The sequence below is a fragment of the Nyctibius grandis genome, chromosome Z, assembly GCF_013368605.1.
Source record: "Nyctibius grandis isolate bNycGra1 chromosome Z, bNycGra1.pri, whole genome shotgun sequence".
Taxonomy (NCBI): domain Eukaryota; kingdom Metazoa; phylum Chordata; class Aves; order Nyctibiiformes; family Nyctibiidae; genus Nyctibius; species Nyctibius grandis.
This window is the reverse complement of record NC_090695.1, coordinates 28,475,499-28,496,458: the sequence shown is the minus strand read 5'-3', so window position 1 is coordinate 28,496,458 and position 20,960 is coordinate 28,475,499. Positions and strand designations below refer to the sequence as shown.

The 20,960-nt window shown below is 43.7% G+C and overlaps 1 protein-coding gene across 3 annotated transcripts in view; it reads left to right on the top strand.

Moving 5' to 3' along the window:
• The first annotated feature begins 5,265 nt into the window (after nucleotides 1-5,265).
• The window catches only part of LOC137676209 (polycomb group RING finger protein 3), a 60,865-nt gene continuing 45,170 nt past the window's right edge, over nucleotides 5,266-20,960 (top strand). Inside the window, exon 1 of one of the 3 annotated variants that reach the window (XM_068422872.1) lies at nucleotides 5,266-5,351. The gene's annotated coding sequence lies outside the window, so the exon portion shown is untranslated. The remainder of the gene's footprint in view (nucleotides 5,352-20,960) is intronic. The other 2 variants (XM_068422873.1, XM_068422874.1) reach the window with 2 other exon arrangements.

Below are 20,960 nucleotides of genomic sequence, written 5' to 3'. Positions count from 1 at the left end.
TTCCCAGTGGTTCCTGAGCAAGAATGAAGTTATCATTCAGTCATTAGAATGTTCATGCAGAATCTACAATGTAAGAATGGCAGTGTTTGATCTTGTGATAAATAGAAGAAGCAAGACAGCCTGCTCTACCTGACCTTCCTTTCAGCATGGAGGCTGTCCTGGGTGATCTCCAAAGGTCCCTTCCAACATCATCCATTCTCCAATACTATAATAAAATGCTATGTACCATCTCTTTACTGTTAAGAGACTTATCCGGTTATTAGCAGAAGAATGGAGACACATTAGCAGGTGTCTCCCTAAGATTTTAAAAATCAGGATTCCATTCCCAGAATATCATGAATGACTTAATGCTAGAACAGCACTTGCATATAATTCTGTTGTTATTAAAACACTTGAAGCATAGTCACATTGTCTAAGCATTTCTCTAAACCTACATGATCTACAAGTTTGTAAAATAAATCTGCATATTCTTGCATGAACAGAAACCTGTGTCTTGCATCTCCAGGAACTGAAACTTTAAATTAAATGCATGCTAATGTTGCAAAAGTTGGTGATGAGGAATGTTTCATACTCTCAATGTAAAGGTTCAATGCAGGCTAATGCAATACAATGCAGGCCGGTAATGTACACACATTTGAGAGGAATGTGGTACATATGTGCGTGCAGATATCCACAAAAGAAACCCGATAGTGTAAAAGGAAAAGGTCTAAAAAAGGAGATGTCGAAATATAAGGTTTTACATATATATCTGTATCTATGTATATGTATACTCATATATATGTATGTATTGTGTGTGTTCTGAAGTGATCATTTTGTGCTGCTAATGCTCAAGTCTTGTAGATGCTTCCCATAAGTATAGGTTACTCAAATAATCAGTGCATGGTACATTCATCTAGAAGACAAAAGCTGGTGAATGTTTGGGTTCTTTGGTTTTAGGCTGCAAGATGTTTGGAGCCCAGCTCTGAGATCTTCGGTTACTACTACAGTGCTTTGCTTGCTGCCTGCCATTTGAACCTGAATGAAGAAATCTAAGTGAATCCAGTGCTGACTGAAGATTTATCACTGGAAAAGAGCAAGTGTGAAAGCTGGTCATTAGAAATGCTCCAAGTTTTCAGCTGCAACTAACAGGTATGTATCTGTACTCAGAGTGGCAGCAGTTGGTGAGGGCCTGTTGGGAGCTAATAGCAGCCAAGGTGAAAGGTGAAGCATGAAAAAAACAGCCAACAGTTCACTGACAAAGCTGAGTCATCCAGTTCAGCCTATTCACACACCATCTAAAAGGCAACGTTGTTCTTGAGCAGTTTGAGAAAGTTGCTCTGTCTTCCCAGGATGATTCAGCCATTTTAGATACTCTTTCTTCTGTTAATCTAAATTTTCCTGAACAATTTTGATTTCTCTGCTTGACAATTAATCCCAGTATTACAGAAACATTTAGATGGGAAGGGACATCCAGAGGTCTCTAGTACAGCCTTTTCCTTAAAGCAGGACTTTTTCCAGCCTTGTCTTGAAAACCTTCGAAGATGCACAATGCACAGCCTCTCTGGGAAACCTCTTCCCAAGTTTAACTATCCTCATAGTGATCTTTTTTTTTATCCTTTCTGTCCCATCAGAATCTCCCCTGATTCACCTCATGACCACTGTTTTTCATTCTCCTGCCATTTGCCTCACTAAAAGAGTTTGGCTCAGCTTTTTGTAGGTGACACCCTTGTAAGTGTTGAAGGCTGCTATTAGGTCCCCCTGAAGCCATCTCTTCTGCAGACTGAACTACTCCAGTTCCCTCGGCTTCTCCTTGCAGGACATGTTCTCCAGACCCTCTACCATCCTGGTAGCCTCTGCTTGACTTGATCAAGTTTATCAGTATCTTTCTCATTTTGGTGCATCCAAAACTGGATGCACTATGCCAGACTCGTTCCAACAAGTACCACATAAAGAGGAACAATCACATCCCCCAATGTACTGACCTGTTAATACATCCCAAGATGCTGTTCTCATCAGTGCCAGGGCACACTAGTGGCTCATTGTTATCCTATTGTCCCCAAGAATTGACAAAGGGTTTTCAATAGACCTGCTTTCCAGCTAGTCGGTCACACCTGAGCCTGTACCGCTGCAGGAAGTTAAGTCTGTTTCAGGTGCAGAACTTGGAATTTGTTGAATTTTATTCTTACAGTCTGTTTAGGTCCCTCCTAAAGACAGCCCTGTCCTCAGGCATATAGACTGCACTACCAGTTTGATGTTGTCTACAGACTTCTGTGTGTCCAAGTCATTGACAAAGATATTAAACAGGTCCCAGGGAAAACTGCTGAAGAACTTCATTCTGTCACCAGCCTCCAGGCAGAATACAACCTATTAAACAGTACTCTTTCAGACCAGCAAAGCAGCCAATATTTCACCCATCCAGTAGCTCACCTATCCAGGCCATAGTGTCCTAATGTGGGGCAAGAATATTTTGGGGCAAGAATAAGAAAAAAGCCTTGCTGAAGTCTAAGTACACAACGTCCACTACATTCCTCATATCCACAAAACCAGTCATTTCATCACAGAAGACAACCAGGTTGGTCCACCCTGATTTACCTTTAGTAAGATGCGTTCTTCTCCTTCATGTGTTCAGAAAAGGCATGAGTGGACTTGCTCACGGTTTTTTCTCAGGGACCAAAGTGAGGCTGTAGTTCCCTGAATTATCTTTCTTGCTGTTTTCAAAGACAGGTGAAATATTTAACATTCTCCGGTACTGGGGGACTCCCCTGGTGATCATGATCTTGCAAAGGTAGTAAAGAGAGAGTAGCCTTGCCATGATATCAACAGGCTCTCTCAGTACCCTCGGATGCAACCAGTCTAGTCCACAGACCTACAGGATCAACATAGGTCTATTGCTCTGGAAAGCAACTGCACAACTACTGGAAATATTAGTTTTCAACTTTGCTGTTTGGAAACACTGTATTATGGTCAGTCTTAAACTAGAATAATTTTGTCATATATTTGCCTACTTTGTGCTTTAGTACTGTTCATGAAAATAGCCTGTTTTGTTGCGTTTCTAGCCATTCCCCTGTTTATACCATTACCATTAATGTGCTTTTGCTGACCAATACCTTTTCACTGTTAGAAGTCCTAAAAGAGACAATGAACTTCTTTTACCTGAAATGTTTGGTTTTTTTTCCTGTCAAGAGGTCTCACATGGAACATTCTCTTCCATGAATTGTTTTAGCTAGGAAATACATGCTTCCAGAAGCTAAAGCTTCAATTTACCTGTGTTCACATTATGCTTTTGTTTGTGTGAAAACTGTGAGGACTAACACGTTAGTGTTAGCTAACAGAGAGAATCCTTTAAATGCTGTTTCTAGTTCCTCCTGAGTCATTCTCTGAACTTCTGTAGTTTGATCACAGCTCACTGACTGCAATGCTGACAAGAAGTTCCGCTCCTCTCCTAATACCAAGTGCTGCAGTTCAAACAAGGCAGTCGTATCGACTCAGTTATGATATTGGATACTCTAGTCACTGGCTAAGCTTATATTTCAGAAATATCACTTATAGGCTAACACACTCTTTAATAGCATTGCCAAAGGCATTGGAACTTATGTTAGGGTAATGAGGTTGAAAAGAGAGCAAACCATTGCCTTGGCTCTCTAAGGGTCACAACAGTCTTGTCACAAGGGGTATATTAAAGTAGATTAATTGTTTGAGTAGGCATGGCCATATCATCTTGGTTCAGGTACCATCTTCTGAAAAATATCTATAGTAAGAGAAATCCCAAACCCATAGACTCTGGCCTTAATGGTTTTCCCAGTCTGCAGTGTTTGGCTCCAGAAACACTAGGAACAACAACAACAACAAAAAATATAAAGCAGGCATCCAGTTTATAATTTCACGCACATTCTTATAGTTTCCTACTTTTGCTTTTGACTACTTGAACCCCAACTCCAGACGTCAGGAGGAGGCTCCAGTACTTTCTAGAATATATCTCTGTAAGCAAAAGCCTATGCAAAGTCATTTATGGTTAAACTGAAAACAGAATTTAAATTTCTGACAGACAAGATGCATCCATTTAACCACACAACCCTTGAAGTTAAACAGAACAAATCTACACTGCTGGCATATTTTCTGTTAACACAGGGTTAGTTTTTGGATAACACAGCTTCTAGAGCCAAGCACAGACCTTGAAGTCTTGGTCCACAATAAAGGCTCAGTAGTTTGGACAAGGAAGAAAACATCTTCTAGGGCTGTGCCACATCAGATAGCCCATTTCCAGTTGCATTCTTAGACAAGGTGGAAGACTGTCTTGTGGCTCATACTTGGTTGGCAGGGAGGAAAGAAACAGGGAAACACTCAGGAATGTTAAAGCATTACATTCAAAATATATCTATAATGGGGAATGTAAAGCTTGCTCTGGCGTCTTAAGATTGGACAGGGGAATTTTTAAGCACTTGTCTTTGCAACCTTGGCATTCAGCCACTTGGTGTGAAGCTGAACTTTGCATAGGCTTCTCAAGCTTTATGCACACTCCTTAACCCAAGACCTCACACCTTCCAACTTTCAGGAAGCCAAAATCTTCGTAATTTAATCAGTTGGGGTGTCTGAGTCACCTGCACTTGTCACCCAGCTGCGTGTCTTGACACCAGCGGTCCCAGCTCCAGATTTCCGCGTTCATCCGTTAATCTGCTTTTGAGGAGAACCTGGAGAGACGAGACAGCCTGGAGCAACACCCTGCCGAAAAGTAAACCCCCTTCCTTTGCCTCACCTGCCGCCCGTTCAGTGACTTTTCAAGGCTGAGCACGCGGGGGACGCGGACATCCTCCGCCGCCCCTCAAGCCAGGCTGCCGGGACGGCGGGCGGCTGCCGCCGGGGGGCGGAAAGCCCCTCGGCCGCTGCCCCCGCGGCCGGACCCCGCCCGCCCCCGGCACGCGCGCTCGGCGGGCAGGGGGCCGGGGATCGCGCGTGGGCCAGCCCCGCTGCTCAGGGGAGGGGGCGCCCAGACCCGTGCCCGGGTGAGACCCCGCGCGCATGCGCCCTGAGCGCAGCGCCCTCGCTCGGCTACGCTGGGGCCACGCTCGGCTATTTCCGCCTCTTTGTTTTAAACTCCGGGCCGAGCCTTTAAATTGTATCCCCCCACCTCCTTCTTCTTCTTCCCCCCCGCCTTTTTTATTTTTTTTGGCGGGGGAGGGGAAGAGGGGCTGGTGTTTCCCTCTGTCTCGCGTCACGTCGCTCGCATCCTCTGCTTTCTCTCTGTGGTGGCGCCCGGGGAAGGACGGGCCGAGGAGCGGAGGATCGGTGGCAGGAAGGAAAACCCCCCGCCAGCCCCGAGAGGCGACCGCGGCCCTCCCCCGCCAGCGGACACGGCGCCGCCCCTCCCCCGTCAGGTCAGTCCAGGGCCGCAGCGTGGCGTGGCATGGCGTGGGGGTCCACCGGTGGCGGGGCCGAGGTCCCGGCCTTCTCCTGCGCCGCCGCGGCGGCCGCGGGCCGAGCGAGGCCAGGCGAGGGTCTTCGGGGCGGGGCAGGCCTGCCCCTCTTCCCCCCGAGGTGTTTGAGGTGGAGGGTTGCGGGTGGCCTCCCGGCACGGGTGGCGTGACGCTGGGTGCGGAGCGAGGGTCTTCTCCGCCCCAAGGGTGTGGGGGTCTGCAGAGGAGGGGGGCTTCTGCCCCTGAGGTGTCTGGGGTTTGGCGGTGGGTGTCTGTGCTTGAACTTTCCGTGCTGCAGCAAGCACGCTGTATTCTCGGGGGCGGGGGTGGTAATACGAGAGGCTGGGTTTTGTGTGGGGTACCCCTCCACAAAGTTCCCTTCCGGAGCAGGGAGCCTTCACTGGAGCGTCCGTCCCCGTCCTTCCCTCTGTCTGGAGAGCTCCCCCCGCCCCAGGGGAAGGTGGCTCTTGTCTTCTAGGGGAAGGGAAGCCCTGACGTCCTCCACTCCACCCAGTCCTACCCCCGGGCAGTGTTACCTGTTGTGTGGAGGGGCCTGGGGCCGCTCAGCTGCGGGCAAGTCGGTGCTGCCTCCGGGCAGCCGGGGAGGATGGAGCTGTCCCGAGTTGTCCCTGAATGCTTCCTCCCCTTCAGGGGTGGGTTTGCAGGGCTCCAAAACCCCACGGCTTTGGGAGAAAGGGTCGCTTTGGAGGGTGGGGTGGCGGTTGGTAGTGGTGGAGATACCATTTCCAGTAAGCTGGACAATAGAGGGGACATGTCCCTTGCACGTAGGACCTCAGCTGTGCATATATGTGGCTTCAGTGCTGTGTATCTAAGTGGCATATGGGATTTTAAGTGTCGTGAGAAATAGGAATGAAGTGGTACTTGTAGGTAAAATATAGAATGCTTGTGGTTTGGGTTGTTTTAAGGTCTAAGGTTGTGTACATACACACACATACGTATATATATTTGATATATATATTGTTGTTATTGCAACCAATGAGTTTTAGTGAGTTGTGGTGCTGTTGGATTTGGTCTCTTTTAGTCTGAAAGTGTCGGGTGTCAGAGTGTTCTGTGTGGAAAGTTTAGCGTGTCCTGAAGTTAATAAGGCTCACAGGAGGTTTGGTTATTGTGGTTTATGAAGTACTCTGTTGTTCTTTTCTTACTTCAGATGCTTGGGGTATTTTTTAAGTGTTACAAAACTATCACTCTATGCACGCTTTGCGTCAAAACAGTTTAGCCATTTCTTGCCTTCTGTATGAAATGCATGCCTCTGAGAAACAGTTCAAGAAATTCTGTTTTATTATCTGTATATACTCTGGAACATTCTTCTGGAAATATTTTGCTTGATGTTTTTCAAAATTATCCTACATAATTGTCTTCCAGAGTTTCACAGAAGAATTAAGTTTGTGGATGAAAAGGTTTGAATTTAAAAAAAAAAAAAAGTTGAGATGAATCTTATGTTTAAGGAGCATCCCACATATGTATCTTCCATTGTAAATTGGTTTCCTTAATAGAGCATGAACAATTAGTCATATGCTAAATATGTTGTTATGAGTCTTTTTAATGCCAGTTAATGTGCTTTTTAAAAATTATTATTGATTATTGTTGGTTAGGATACTTGTGAATTTTATGTTCGTTCATTTAGTGGCAAGTCAGATGAGAATCTGAGCTGTGATACTTGTAATCTGTCTCATACAGGTGCTCTGCAATTAATAAAATTCTTTGGTTGGTGACGAGGTGACTAGAAATAGAAACTTTGTATCCTTCCAGTAACTTTACTGTTTCAATTTAAGTTGTACTTGCAGATATTTTATAATGTGTTTCAGAGAATACAGAACCTGTGCAGAACTGAAGGTACTTGGTGAGATCATGGAGGATACATTAGAAAAGGGTCAAGCAGTTTTCTGAGAGATGCATAGGGGTAATGCAACTGAAAGTTTGGAAAGAAATAAATTTTAAAGTATTTCGTAAACGACTTTTTGAGGAAAATCTGTTTCAGTTCTTTATGTGGGCCGATCTAGCCAGCTTGATCTTGTTACTCTGCTGTCACCATAGAAAATCAAGACTGAACACTTGTAAATGTTGTATTAAAGTCGATTTAGAGTTTGTAATTATGCTAGCCTAATATTAAAGCCTAGAATGGCAGAAATTAATTACCATGCTATGAAAGACTTCTGCTACTAAGAAACTGTATAGTACAGCTTCTAGTTGCTGCAGCTGCCCAACCTACTCTTACTTCTCCTGGCTACTTACATGCTTTAGAGGAGGTCATCTCTAAGCTTTATATATGAGATACAGGTTAGCTTTCTTGCCAAGAACTGTTCTGCATTTGCTTTAATAGCTTCCATTTCCCTTTTCCCATATGACTGTTTAATCTAGGTGGCCTTTTATCTTTTGTCAGGTAATGATCTCCCATAACTGAAATAATTCCAGATTAAATTCCTGAACTCTCTGGGAAACTCTGTAAAAAGAAGTAGAAGCATTTCCACTGAAGCTCTAAGCTAGATACAAAGTGGGTGCAGGCATGATGTTTTGAAAAGCATGCATGTTGATAGTGTTTCACTTTTCAGCTACTGTCTTAAGAAATGATACCAGCTTACAAGAAAGTGTAGTGAGATCTTTTATGTTATAAAATAAATATTTTCTCTGTTTTTTGTCTTGGAACTATTGTCCAATTGGCACACATGTGGAAGTAGGGTTACTAAATGGAAGCTTGTATTGTGTTTGGAGATGCAATGGGTTTAAGACTGTCGGCATTCCTTGGAGTTTAAACTACTAAACTCTGTTCTCTTTTTGTCATTGCTAGTAAAGATGTTTAATGATTGTTGAAACTACTCTGATTTGCTAGGTTAGGAGTGCTGTCATGTTTAAAGGAAATGTAGGGGAAATCTGCTCAGGGCAATTTGATTGCAGTAGGTTAAAAGCCAGTAAGAAGCTGTCCATGTCTTTTAGCTTATACAAGGCTTATTTTGAAGCTTTGTCTTGAAGTGAACTTATAGTTTTGTATTCCTTGCACCTCCCTTTTTAAAATGTAAGCTGGCTGTATTAGACTGTAAGTTTAGCTAATATATGGAAGTCATAACCGCAATAAAAGGGAAGAGAGAAAGAGATTGTTCTGCATTAAAACCAATCTTTGCTATTGTGATACGTAACAGTTTCGTTGCTAACTGAAGACACTATAAACAGTTGCTTGTTCTATAATTGCTCTAAGGAGCCAAGAAAAAACTTGCTGCTCTTATCTGAATTAGGTTTTCTGAAGTTAATTTTACTGAATAAGTGCATCTGTATTTAAATCAACAGACTATGAAAATGAAGTACTCAGTGTGGTGAGAACTAGTGAGATTGAAAGCATTATTTGCTATGGGAAGTTTGACTGAAGTTTGCTACTGCAGAGGCCTGAAGTCTTGCAATCATATTGCAGAGCCAGCACTTGAGGAAGGAATAAAACAACAGTGAGTTGATCAATGATACTATTTTTTCTTTTGTTTCCTTTTTTTTTTTTTCTTAATCAGAAACAGTACTTTATACTAGGAACTTCATACTATACGTATGAACTTAAGGGTCTTTTTATTCCTTTGTCAAGCACAGCACGTATTATTCAAAGTAGGGGGTAGTACAGATCATTCAAAAGCAGGGGGCATGACAAAGCATGGTCAGCTTAAGTTACTTGTTCTTTGTGCCAAAAGATGACTGCTCTCACAGTTATGACTCCCTCTTTTTCAAATCACAATTATAAACTGATGGAGCCAGTGGGAGAAATTGTTGAAGGGGTGGAGAGGAGAGTTGAAGGTAATTGAGGTGTATGTGTTGGCATTAACTACAATGCCAGGTAAGACTGTGAGGAAGAAATATGGAAGCATGAAGAAAATCAGGCTTTTTTGTAGTTATGCTGCTAGTGGAAGATTTAAACTACCTCTACCATTATTTTCCATCTCTCTGCAAAGTGGCAAGAAGGAGACTTACTATTATCCCTATAGATGTGTGTTTAGGTTGATGTTAACAGATAACTAGTATTCTGATCTTGTGACTGACAATAACTTAGAACTTTGCCTACATTTAAAGGGCTCATTTTTTTGCAGCAGTAAGGATCCTTGTTTGAAATTGAGGCCTTTTGTTAAACTGGTATCAGTCCTCTTAATGCTAGAAATGCTTTTTTTTCCACCTTTGAATTATTACTTGCTTCTAAGGTGTGAACTCCAAACTAGTATACAGTGTTTGCCTGATTGGTTCTCCCTGCATTTATGAACCCCTCCCCAGTCGCAGTGCTACAGCAAGCGAATGATTCCCTTAGTCTTTCTTGCTTTAGCGTTATACCTGTTGGTTGTTTACTGACTTTTTTTTTGAGCTTTAATGAATCTTTTTCAGGGAGAAGCAAGCATAACACCACCACTTGTGAAATGCTCACTTAGAATTTCTTATCCACGAGCACAAGTTGCTCTTACCGATTTATTAATCTTGTGTTTCTAATTTTGTACTTGCATTTCTTGACTGGCTAGAATGAGGTAGAAATCCCTCCCAAGATCAGGTCATTCTGTAATAACTTCAGAAAAGACTTGTGTTTATGTTCATAAAATGCTTCATTCAAACTTCTTATTTCGACCATTGTCCACAAGAAAATTAGTCTAGATTTGTATGGGATTATATCTGAGGTAACATAAATGGCACGAGAACAGATAAAAAGGCTTCTGGGTAGCTAGTGGAGCTAGTGTTTGTCAGCTCGCCTTCTTGAATGTCAGATTCTTTCAAGATTTGACAGAAGTTACCAGAAACAGTCTGTGTATATTGATCCACAGGGTATTGAGTCTTGGCACTTGAAGGTTTCATTTTATGAATACCTTCAAAATATTTAGGTGTAAAAAGTACTGTATTAGTTGCAGTCATTTTTAATGCAACTTTTTAGGCATAATCTTAAACAATTTCTGGTGGTAGCATCTATCAGGAATATGTTTGCTCTAATCTGTAACAGTTATTCAAATTTTGTAACATTATCACTCCCAGATGATAATAGCTCGTGGGTCGTGTGATTATAATTTTATGACTAAAATGGCTTGAATTTGGGCAAAGTGTTACAGACAGGGTAATGCCTTGTTTTGTTTTCATTTTTTTTGGACAAAAAGGTATTTTGCCCTGACCTTTTTTTTCTTTTTTACCATAATTAACACTGTAATGGGACACAAATACGTGCAGGACTAACTCTGTATATAAGCCATTCTGTGATCAAGTGTGTAAATGGATTACAGTCTTTGAATGAAGTATTTTTGCTACTTCCCTTTGGGAAGGGAAAGTACATTTTGTCCCCATGTTTCAGTTCCTCCCTCTGTTGCTCCACAAAATGGGTCAAATGACTTGCCTAGCGGAACTTGAGGTAGACTTCCAAAGCCACTGCTCTGTCAGGGCATTTATTCTCCATTCACAAGCAGGACTCTACACTGAATTGCATTTCTGGAGGTGATTGGAAAGTATCATGGAGATTTGTTTTACCTTTAGAATATGGAAATGCAGAGTCTAAGGATAAGTGAAAAGATTCCAGATTCCTCTTCTGTAGCCTCCGTTATTAAGCCTGATGTTACTGTAAGATATATTCATGGAGGAGTGAAGACAAGGGAAAAATAAGCTGCTTTTGCTTCTCCCCCAGATTCCTTAGCCACTTATTGCTTTCCATGATAAGTAGCCTTTTTTTCAAGTTAGTCAACCATTATCTACATCTGCAGACACTGACAGTTTTACAGAATCACAGAATCACAGAATGTTAGGGATTAGAAGGGACCTCGAAAGATCATCTAGTCCAATCCCCCTGCCGGAGCAGGATTGCCTAGACCATATCACACAGGAACGCGTCCAGGTGGGTTTTGAATGTCTCCAGAGAAGGAGACTCCACAACCTCTCTGGGCAGCCTGTTCCAGTGTTCAGTCACCCTCACCGTAAAGAAGTTTTTCCTCATATTTATGTGGAACCTCCTGTGTTCCAGCTTGCACCCATTGCCCCTTGTCCTGTCAAGGGATGTCACTGAGAAGAGCCTGGCTCCATCCTCATGACACTTGCCCTTTACATATTTATAAACATTAATGAGGTCACCCCTCAGTCTCCTCTTCTCTAAGCTAAAGAGACCCAGGTCCCTCAGCCTCTCCTCATAAGGGAGATGTTCTACTCCCTTAATCATCTTCGTGGCTCTGCGCTGGACTCTCTCTAGCAGTTCCCTGTCCTTCTTGAACTGAGGGGCCCAGAACTGGACACAATATTCCAGATGTGGCCTCACCAGGGCAGAGTAGAGGGGGAGGAGAACCTCTCTTGACCTGCTAACCACACCCCTTCTAATCCACCCCAGGATGCCATTGGCCTTCTTGGCCACAAGGGCACACTGCTGGCTCATGGTCATCCTGTTGTCCACTAGGACCGCCAGGTCCCTTTCCCCTATGCTGGTCTCCAACAGGTCTGCCCCCAACTTGTACTGGTACATGGGGTTGTTCTTGCCCAGATGCAGGACTCTACACTTGCCCTTGTTATATTTCATTAAATTTCTCCCCGCCCAACTCTCCAGCCTGTCCAGGTCTCTCTGAATGGCTGCGCAGCCTTCCGTTGTGTCAGCCACTCCTCCCAGTTTTGTGTCATCAGCGAACTTGCTGACAGTGCACTCTATTCCCTCATCCAAGTCATTAATGAATATATTGAATAGTACTGGTCCCAGTACCGACCCTTGAGGGACTCCGCTAGACACAGACCTCCAGCTGGACTCAGTGCCATTGACCACCACTCTCTGGCTTCTTTCCTTCAGCCAGTTCACAATCCACCTCACTACCCGATCATCCAGACCACACTTCCTCAGTTTAGCTGCGAGGATGCTGTGGGAGACCGTGTCAAACGCTTTACTGAAATCGAGATAGACCACATCCACAGCTTTACCATCATCTATCCACCGGGTTACGTCCTCATAAAAGGCTATCAAGTTGGTTGAGCATGACTTCCCCTTGGTGAAGCCATGCTGAGTGCCCCTAATGATCCCCCTATCCTTTATGTACCTAGAGACAGCACCAAGGACAAGTTGTTCCATCACCTTTCCGGGGATGGAGGTGAGGCTGACCGGTCTATAGTTACCCATGTCCTCCTTCTTGCCCTTTTTGAAGACTGGAGTGACATTCGCTTTTCTCCAGTCCTCAGGCACCTCTCCCGTTGCCCACGACTTAGTAAAGATGATGGAGAGTGGCCTATCAATGACTTCCGCCAGCTCCCTCAGCACCCGCGGGTGCATCCCATCAGGGCCCGTGGATTTATGGATGTCCAGATTGCTTAATTGGTCCCTGACCCAGCCCTCATCTACCAAGACAGATTCCTCCTCTATCCTGACTTCTTCTGGGGCCACAGGGGTCCGGGGCTCCTCAGGACAGCCTCCAGCAGTATAGACAGAGGCAAAGAAGGCATTCAGTAACTCCGCCTTCTTTTTATCCTCTGTCTCCAGGGCCCCCACCTCATTCATCAGTGGGCCTACATTGCCTCTAGTGTTGGCTTTACCTGCAATGTATTTGAAGAAGCCCTTTCTGTTGTCCTTGACCTCTTCTGCAAGGTTTAATTGCAAGGAGGCCTTAGCTTTCCTAGTTGCCTCCCTACATCCTCTGACAACAGACTTATATTCCTCCCAAGTGGCCAGCCCCTCCTTCCATGATCTGTACACCCTCTTCTTCCACTTGAGTTTGCCCAGCAGTTCCCTGTTTAACCATGCAGGTCTCCTGGTACCCTTCCTTGACTTCCTACTTGTTGGGATGCTCTGATCTTGAGCTCGGAAGAAGCAGTCCTTGAATGCTAACCAACTATCTTGGGCCCCCTTACCTTCTAGTACCCTGTCCCATGGAATTTCCCCTAGCAATTGCTTGAAAAGGCCAAAGTTGGCCCTCCTGAAGTCCAGGGTTGTGATTTTGCTAGCTATTGTGTTCCTGCCACATGAGATCCTGAGCTCTACCATCTCATGGTCGCTACAACCAAGGCTGCCCTCAACCTTCACCTCTTCAACCAGACCCTCCTTGTTAGTGAGGATAAGATCCAGCAGCGCTCCTCTCCTAGTTGGCTCATCCACCATTTGCATCAGAAAGTTATCATCAATGCACTGGAGGAACCTCCTGGACTGAGGATGGCTGGCTGAGTAGGCCTCCCAGCAAATATCAGGGTAGTTGAAATCCCCCACAACAACCAGGCCCTGTAATTGCGAGACTGCTCTCAGCAGCCTGTAGAAGGCCTCATCACCCTCCTCATCCTGATCCGGTGGCCTGTAATAGACACCCACAACAGTATCACCCCTGCCAGCCTGCCCCTTAATTCGCACCCACAAACTCTCAACTCGCTCCTGATCCGCCCCTGGACAGAACTCAATACATTCTAGTTGCTCACTCACGTAAAGAGCAACTCCACCACCTCTCCTTAGCGGCCTGTCTTTCCTGAACAAGACATAGCCATCCATGACCACATTCCAGTCATGCAAGGCGTCCCACCAAGTCTCTGTAATTGCCACTAGATCATAGCCCCCCGACCGAACACGGATTTCTAACTCCTCTTGTTTATTCCCCATGCTGCGTGCATTGGTGTACAGGCATTTCAGGGAGCGAGCTGAGCACACCGATTTCACCCCAGGGGGATGGGAGGCCTCCTGGTCTCCTCAACACTAGAGCGTTGCCCCAGTGGTGCAAGCCCAGCTACTACCCCATCCCCCTTCGAATTTAGTTTAAAGCTCTCCGAATGAGCCCTGCTAATTCCTGTCCCAGAACCCTTTTGCCCCTACGACATAAACCTTTCCCATGTATTACCGTCACGCCTGGTGTCTTATTACCGTCACGCCTGGTGCATGTTTTAGCATGCAAATGGAAAAAAAAAATCAGTGCTCTCTCCTCCCAGGTTTAGTCCAAAACCAAAGGAATGAACTTTTCCCTGAAATGACTTTTTCAAATGCTCATAATATATAAAGAGATTTACACATGGTACATCTTGAAACAAAATAGTCTTTCAGATGCCCAGGATTTGCTGTGTGGAGATCACTGTGAGGCAGGGCCCACTCTGTCCTTGTCAGCCAAACTTTTAATGATACATGTTTCTTTTGAGGTATTTTATTAAGTTGTATTCTGAAGAATGGAGGGAGAGAGTGTCAGTGAAGATGTAATTTATTTGAACAACTATTACATTTTTATTAATGTTTGTAAGTTATTTTGATTGTCCCTTATGACATAGTTCAATCTCCAAAAGCAATTCTTGGTGAATTGCAGAGAGGAACCAAATTCAAGCCTATAGATAACTGCTAGCAGGCTGCAGTAGTTAACATCTTACACGGAAATACTGTTCCTTCCCTTTTTTTACTGTACATGTCACACATCGATCTAGTGTTTGAAATTTGTTGTAGGAAGCAATAAGGGTCTATGAAAGTTATTTTGCTTTTAAAAATTCCTGGGGGGAGACTTAAGGTATACCTGGAATGCAATTATTATGATACATAGCAAAGGTAGTGTTTATTTATTTACTTACTTATTCCTTGCATGGACTGTCAGACTGTTTAGGCTTAACATTTTCAGAGAATATTTTCTTCCTACAGTTTTTGAATAGTTGGTATCATGTGCAGCTGAAGAGTTTAGTTGGTAACAGATATCTCTTTGAATGCTAATTATCAATTCTGTGATAATTTTTTAAGTTCAGTGGTGTTTTTAATGATGGATACCTTTTCATATAGAATGAATAAAAGATTGATATAAAAAGTTTTAGCTCATCGATGACTTGCCACTGCTTTCTTTGTAACTTGCTGCTTTCTGATCTGCTGCTGCGGATTAGAAAGGTTCTGCAGTATATCATGGAATCACTATGTCCGTGTGAAATGCTGTTGTGAATGTCTGACTCTTGAGAGCATAAAACCCATTTAGTGGTTATTTGTCTGCTTTCATACTGTTTTTTCACATAGATGTCTCTTTTTTTTAAAAAAAAAAAAGTTGGTCTACTTTTCCGTTCTTCTGCTGATTTTATCTTTTATTAAGACTGTTTGTTTTACCTGGGTGTTAGTGCTGTCTTTGTATACTTGAAGTTGGAAAGAGCTAGCTGCTTAGCTATTGGTTTTGTTTCAACTTCTTTATTTTCACCAACAATCTTCTCTTACCTATAAAAGGTGACATCCGTGCCTTGTTTTAAGGGATTCTGAGGGGTTTTGTGCAAAGATCTAAATGCAGAGTGTGTCTTCAACTCATTTATAGACTAAAACTATGCCAGAGTCTGTAGAGTACCATTACTATGACTGAATAAGGAAGAGCGATTTAACTTTTGTACTGTTCAAAGACGTGTTTTCTATACTTCTGACTCTAGAGAGACAGACTTGAGCACGTGACAAAATGGCTATATGCAGTGCTAGAAAGCGAAAGTTCTGTTCAGGGGGTAGTTAATTTATCTTGCTAGCTGAAATCTGTGAAGCTTGTGTTAGTGTTGCAGCAGTTGCAGAGTAAGTTGTAGTAAGGGAAACTGGTAATTGCTTACCTTCTTTGAGATTCGGTTAAACTGTTGATATTTGGCAATTTAGAGAACGTTTTCATGGGTACTTATTAAAGTGTAAATCTTACTGAACGTGAGAAGGGAAATACAGGCTATCATTTTGGGAGATCTTATTAATGTGTGCTGTAAGAACAGCACTTGCGAATTATGGCTGACAGGCAAGCTGGTGGATGTAGCTCTCATTCCTCCTGCTTTTTTTCTTGAAGAGTTTTTCCCCTTGCTCTTCTGCTACATTAAGCCTGGCATAAAGCTGCCTTCATCAGTGGTTTGTGTAATAAGCATCTGATGTGTAAGCAATTTTTGGTTCAAGGTGGCCTTCTCCAGCAAGGGGGTGGACAGTTGCAGCCGGTAATTTCGAAAACCGGAGAAATGAGGCTGTCGGAGCCCTTGCACAAGTAAAACTAATCTCGTGGTGAGATTATTTTGTTGCCTTAATAATATAGACCTTTCAGGTCCTGCCTACTGCTGAGCAAATTTTCTCTGTTTTAAATAAAACAGCAAAAGTCAGGTCACAGCGAAGAATTCAGTTTTATAAGTGCTGAATCCTCTCATGCTGTTGATTTCCACTGGATTTTTCTGTCAAGAGTCCTTGTCCCTTAAACCAGTGTCATGCTGCAGCGTTAGGACTGACAGCCAAGATAGTGATGCTGTAATGGTGTTGCTCTGCTTTTTTGGTCAGAGTTTGCAGAACTACCAGTTAATAATGACTTTGATGCAAAGTTTAGAATGATTGATGTTCTATGAGGTTTTCTTGAACTGTGACACATCATTAGATTATGCAGTGAAAAAATGTCTTATCAGTTAAATTTTGGAAGTCTTTCCTTACTGCAACATGGCCAATGAAACATTTTAAAAAAAGAAAAAACCAAAAACCAAAACAAAACCCAAAACAAAACACAAAAACCACACCACAATCCAAAACCAAAAAAAAAAACCCCAACAAAACAAAAAAAAGGTATGAAAATTGCAGATATCTTTTCTATGAAGTGTCATGTCTTTGTGGAAGATAATGCATGTTTTCATATTGCTAGACATTTAACTTCCTCTCTCCCTTCCTACAGACATTCAGAACACTAGATCTGATCGTAGAATAATAGAACGGTTTGGGTTGGAAGGGACCTTAAAGATCATGTAGTTCCCCCTGCCTTGGGCAGGGACACCTTTCCACTACACCAGGTTGCTCAGAGCCCCGTCCAACCTGGCCTTGAACACTTGCAGAGAGGGGGCATCCACAACATCTCTGGGCAACCTGTTCCAGTGTCTCACCACCCTAACAGTAAAGAATTTCTTCCTAACCTAAATCTACCCTCTTTTGGTTAAAAACTGTTACCCCTCATCCTATTGCTACATGCCCTTGTAATAAGTCACTCTCCAGCTTTCTTGCAGGCTCCCTTCAGGTACTGGAAGACTGCTATAAGGTCTCCCCAGAGTCTTCTCTTCCCCAGGCTGAACAGCCCCAGCTCCTTCAGCCTTTCTTCATAAGAGAGGTGCTCCAGCCCTCTGCCCACCTTCGTGGCCCTCCTGTGGACTTGCTCCAACAGCCCCATGTCCTTCTTATGTTGGGGGCCCCAGAGCTGGACACAGTACTCCAGGTGGGGTCTCACGAGAGCAGAGCAGAGGGGCAGAATCACCTCCTTCAACCTACTGGTCATGCTGCTTTTAATGCAGCCCAGGATACAGTTGTCCTTCTGGGCTGCAGGCGCACATTGCCGGCTCATGTTGAGCTTCTCATCAACCATCACCCCCAAGTCCTTCTCCTCAGGGCTGCTCTCAACCCATTCTCCGCCCAGCCTGTCTTTGTGCTTGGGATTGCCCCGACCCACATGCAGGATCTTGCACTTGGCCTTGTTGAACTTCGTGCGGTTCGCACAGGCCCACTTCTCAAGCCGGTGAAGGTCCCTCTGGATGGCATCCCTTCCCTCCAGCGTGTTGACTACACCACACAGCTTGGTGTCATAAGCAAACTTGCTGATGGTGCACTCATGGCCCACTGTCCATGTTGCCAACAGAGATGTTAGACAGGACCGGTCCCAATACTGACCCCTGAGGAACGCCACTCGTCACTGTCTCCACTTGGATATCGAGCCGTTGACCGTAACTCTTTGAGTAAGACCATCCAGCCAATTCCTTATCCACAAAGTGGTCCATCCATCAAGTCCATGTCCCTCCAATTTAGAGACAAGGTTGTCATGTGGGACAGCGTCAAAAGCTTTACAGAAGTCCAGGTAGATGACATCAGTTGCTCTTCCCTTATCCACCAATGCTGTAACCCCATCGTAGAAGACCACCAAATTTGTCAGGCATGATTTGCTCTTAGCGAAGCCATGTTGGCTGACACCAATCACCTCTTTGTTTTCGATATGCCTTAGCATAACTTCCAGGAGGATCTGCTCCGTGATCTTGCCGGGCACAGAGGCAAGGTTGACTGGCCTGTAGTTCCCCGACTCTTCATTTTTTCCCTTTTTAAAAATGTGGGTTATGTTTCCCCTTTTCCAGTCAGTGGGAACTTCACCAGACTGCCACGACTTCTCAAAAATGATGGATAGCGTCTTAGCAACTTCGTCTGCCAGTTCATTCAGCACCTGCGGATGCACCTCATCAGGTCCCATGGATTTGTGCACCTTCAGGTTCCTTAGATGGTCTCAAACCTGATCTTCTACAGTGGGTGGTTCTTCATTCTCTCAGTCCTTGCCTCTGCCTTCTGCGACTTGGGTCGTGTGGCTTGAGCACTTGCTGGTAAAGACTGAAGCAAAAAAGTTGTTGAGTATCTCAGCCTTCTCCATATCCCGGGTAACAAGGTCTCCTGTTTCCTTCCGGAGAGGGCTCACATTTTCCATGGTCTTCCTTTTATCATTGACATACCTATGCAAGATTTCTTGTTGCCCCTGACATCCCTGGCCAGATTTAATTCTACCAGGGCTTTAGCTTTCCTAACCTCATCCCTGGCTGCTTGGATAATTTCTCTGTATTCGTCCCATGCTACCTGCCCTAGCTTCCACCCTCTGTAGGCTTCCTTTTTGTGCCTGAGTTTTTCCAGAAGCTCCTTGTTCATCCATGCAGGCCTCCTGGCGTTTTTGCCTGCCTTCCTCTTTGTTGGGATGCATCACTACTGAGCTTGGAGAAGGTGATCCCCTTGAATATTCACCAGCTTTCTTGGCCCCTCTTCCATCTAGGGTTTTATCCCAAGGTACTCTGCCAAGCAGATCCCTGAAGAGGTCAAAGTCTGCTCTCCTGAAGTCCAGGGTAGTGAGCTTGCATCTAATGATGATGAGGAAATGAAAATAAATGGAATGTGAGGGCTTTAAATGTATAATTCTTTCTACAAGTGTAAGTTTTCAAACGCTGCTATCCTGTTGAAAATACTGTGAATCTTTTTGAACTGGCAAGTTGGAGTGGTCTTCAGTCATTTGTAATGGGGTTGGGTTAGAAAAGGATGGTTGTTTCAATTCTTAAAAGATATGCACCCCCCCCCCCCCCCCCCAAAAAAAACCCAAACAAATCAGTAAAAAAAAAAAATTATCTGTGGTCAGGTAGACAGGTCCTTGAGAATGCTGGCTTCTACACTCTGACTTGAAAATACAGTACTTGTTTTACATGATCACACATAACAATTTAACAAAATTTCAGAGATACCAGGCTCATGTCACTGTAATGACTTCATTAAGCCTGCCAGAAGTGTGAGGTGGAATCTTCCCTTTATGCAATGTAACTGATCCCCAACACAGACATCTTAAGAAGAGTTACGAGAAACATGGCTGATAAAATGTAGTTATGAACGTCTTCTGTGTTTTGGTGAAAGATACTTTGATGTCTGTGCTGTCTGCTGCTTCTAATGGATAAAGTTATTGCACTTAATTGCTGAAAAGCTGTAAAGGCAAAAACTATTAAGATGGCTGGGTTAGAGAGTATCAGTAGTTTAGGGCTACTCTTTATGTTCTTGTTTTGTTTTAGTAGGGTAAAGGAGGTATGGTCAGCATGTCAAAATAAGCCAAGAGCTGAAAAAGCTAGAATTACTGTATTAGAAGAATGTTTTTTGTGCTCATTGCATGAGTGCAGGTTTTTCCTTGTCTTTATAGTCTAATTCATTATAAATGGGAAAGAATTAAAAAAAAAACACCCAGTAAACTAGATTACGTTTCGGTGTTTAATTTTCTCTTTCTTCCAGAAGAGTAACTTTCCTTTCCTTCCTGCTTTGTTCAAACTACTCTTTTTCACTTTCCTTTCTATTACCTGTTTAATGTTGCCATTTCTTTCCTAATTCTTCTCAACTATTCATTCTTCTACTACAAGCATACGTGCTTTTGTGACTCAAATGGCAGTCTTCATTTCAAGTGCTGTTTATATTGAAGCCCATTTCTCAGTTGGGTTGAGTGCCGTTTACATGGGTACAACAGGGGAAAAGGAGAGTTCTGCTGACCACACTTGCTATGTCCAGGTTGTTGTTTTTTCCCTGCCTTTGTAAGGTTGACAAGTGCTTATTCATTGCTCTTGATTCTGCGGAGGGCAAATAGCCCTGTGGGTTTTTTGCACAGCTGTGGAATAGAGGGCCTTACAGTGTCATGACAGTTCAGCTGCTCTGTTGCTGGTTGATGGAAATGCCTTTTGGGCCTTCAGCATTGTGGCTGGCTGTCCGCTGCCTTTCAAGGGAAGTTTGTCACGTGGAGTGGATGATACTTGACTGAAAGACTTACCATGAGAAATATGTGTGCAGCGCGAGGCCTATAGGGCTGACACTAAGGAAGGGTCTGCTAAAATAAGAGATGATGCTGCTTCATGGCAAGTGCACCCTCTCTAATAAGTGATGATTTTCTCCTGGTATTTTAGTATGGCTATCACTGGTGGAAGTGGAAGGAGAGAGGAAGATAGCAAACAAAGCAGCAGTGTCACTTGGCTTAAAGTTAGGTGACATAATTAGGACTAGGAGCTTCATGGTAGGATTTGCTAAGTTTCATGCTACTGTTGTGATCAAAATAGTTTTTCACAGTATGTTTATCTTGTAAGGCATTAAAACTGAAAATCATATATGAAGTACTATAGATTTCTCCCTAAAAGCACCTGAAAAGGTAG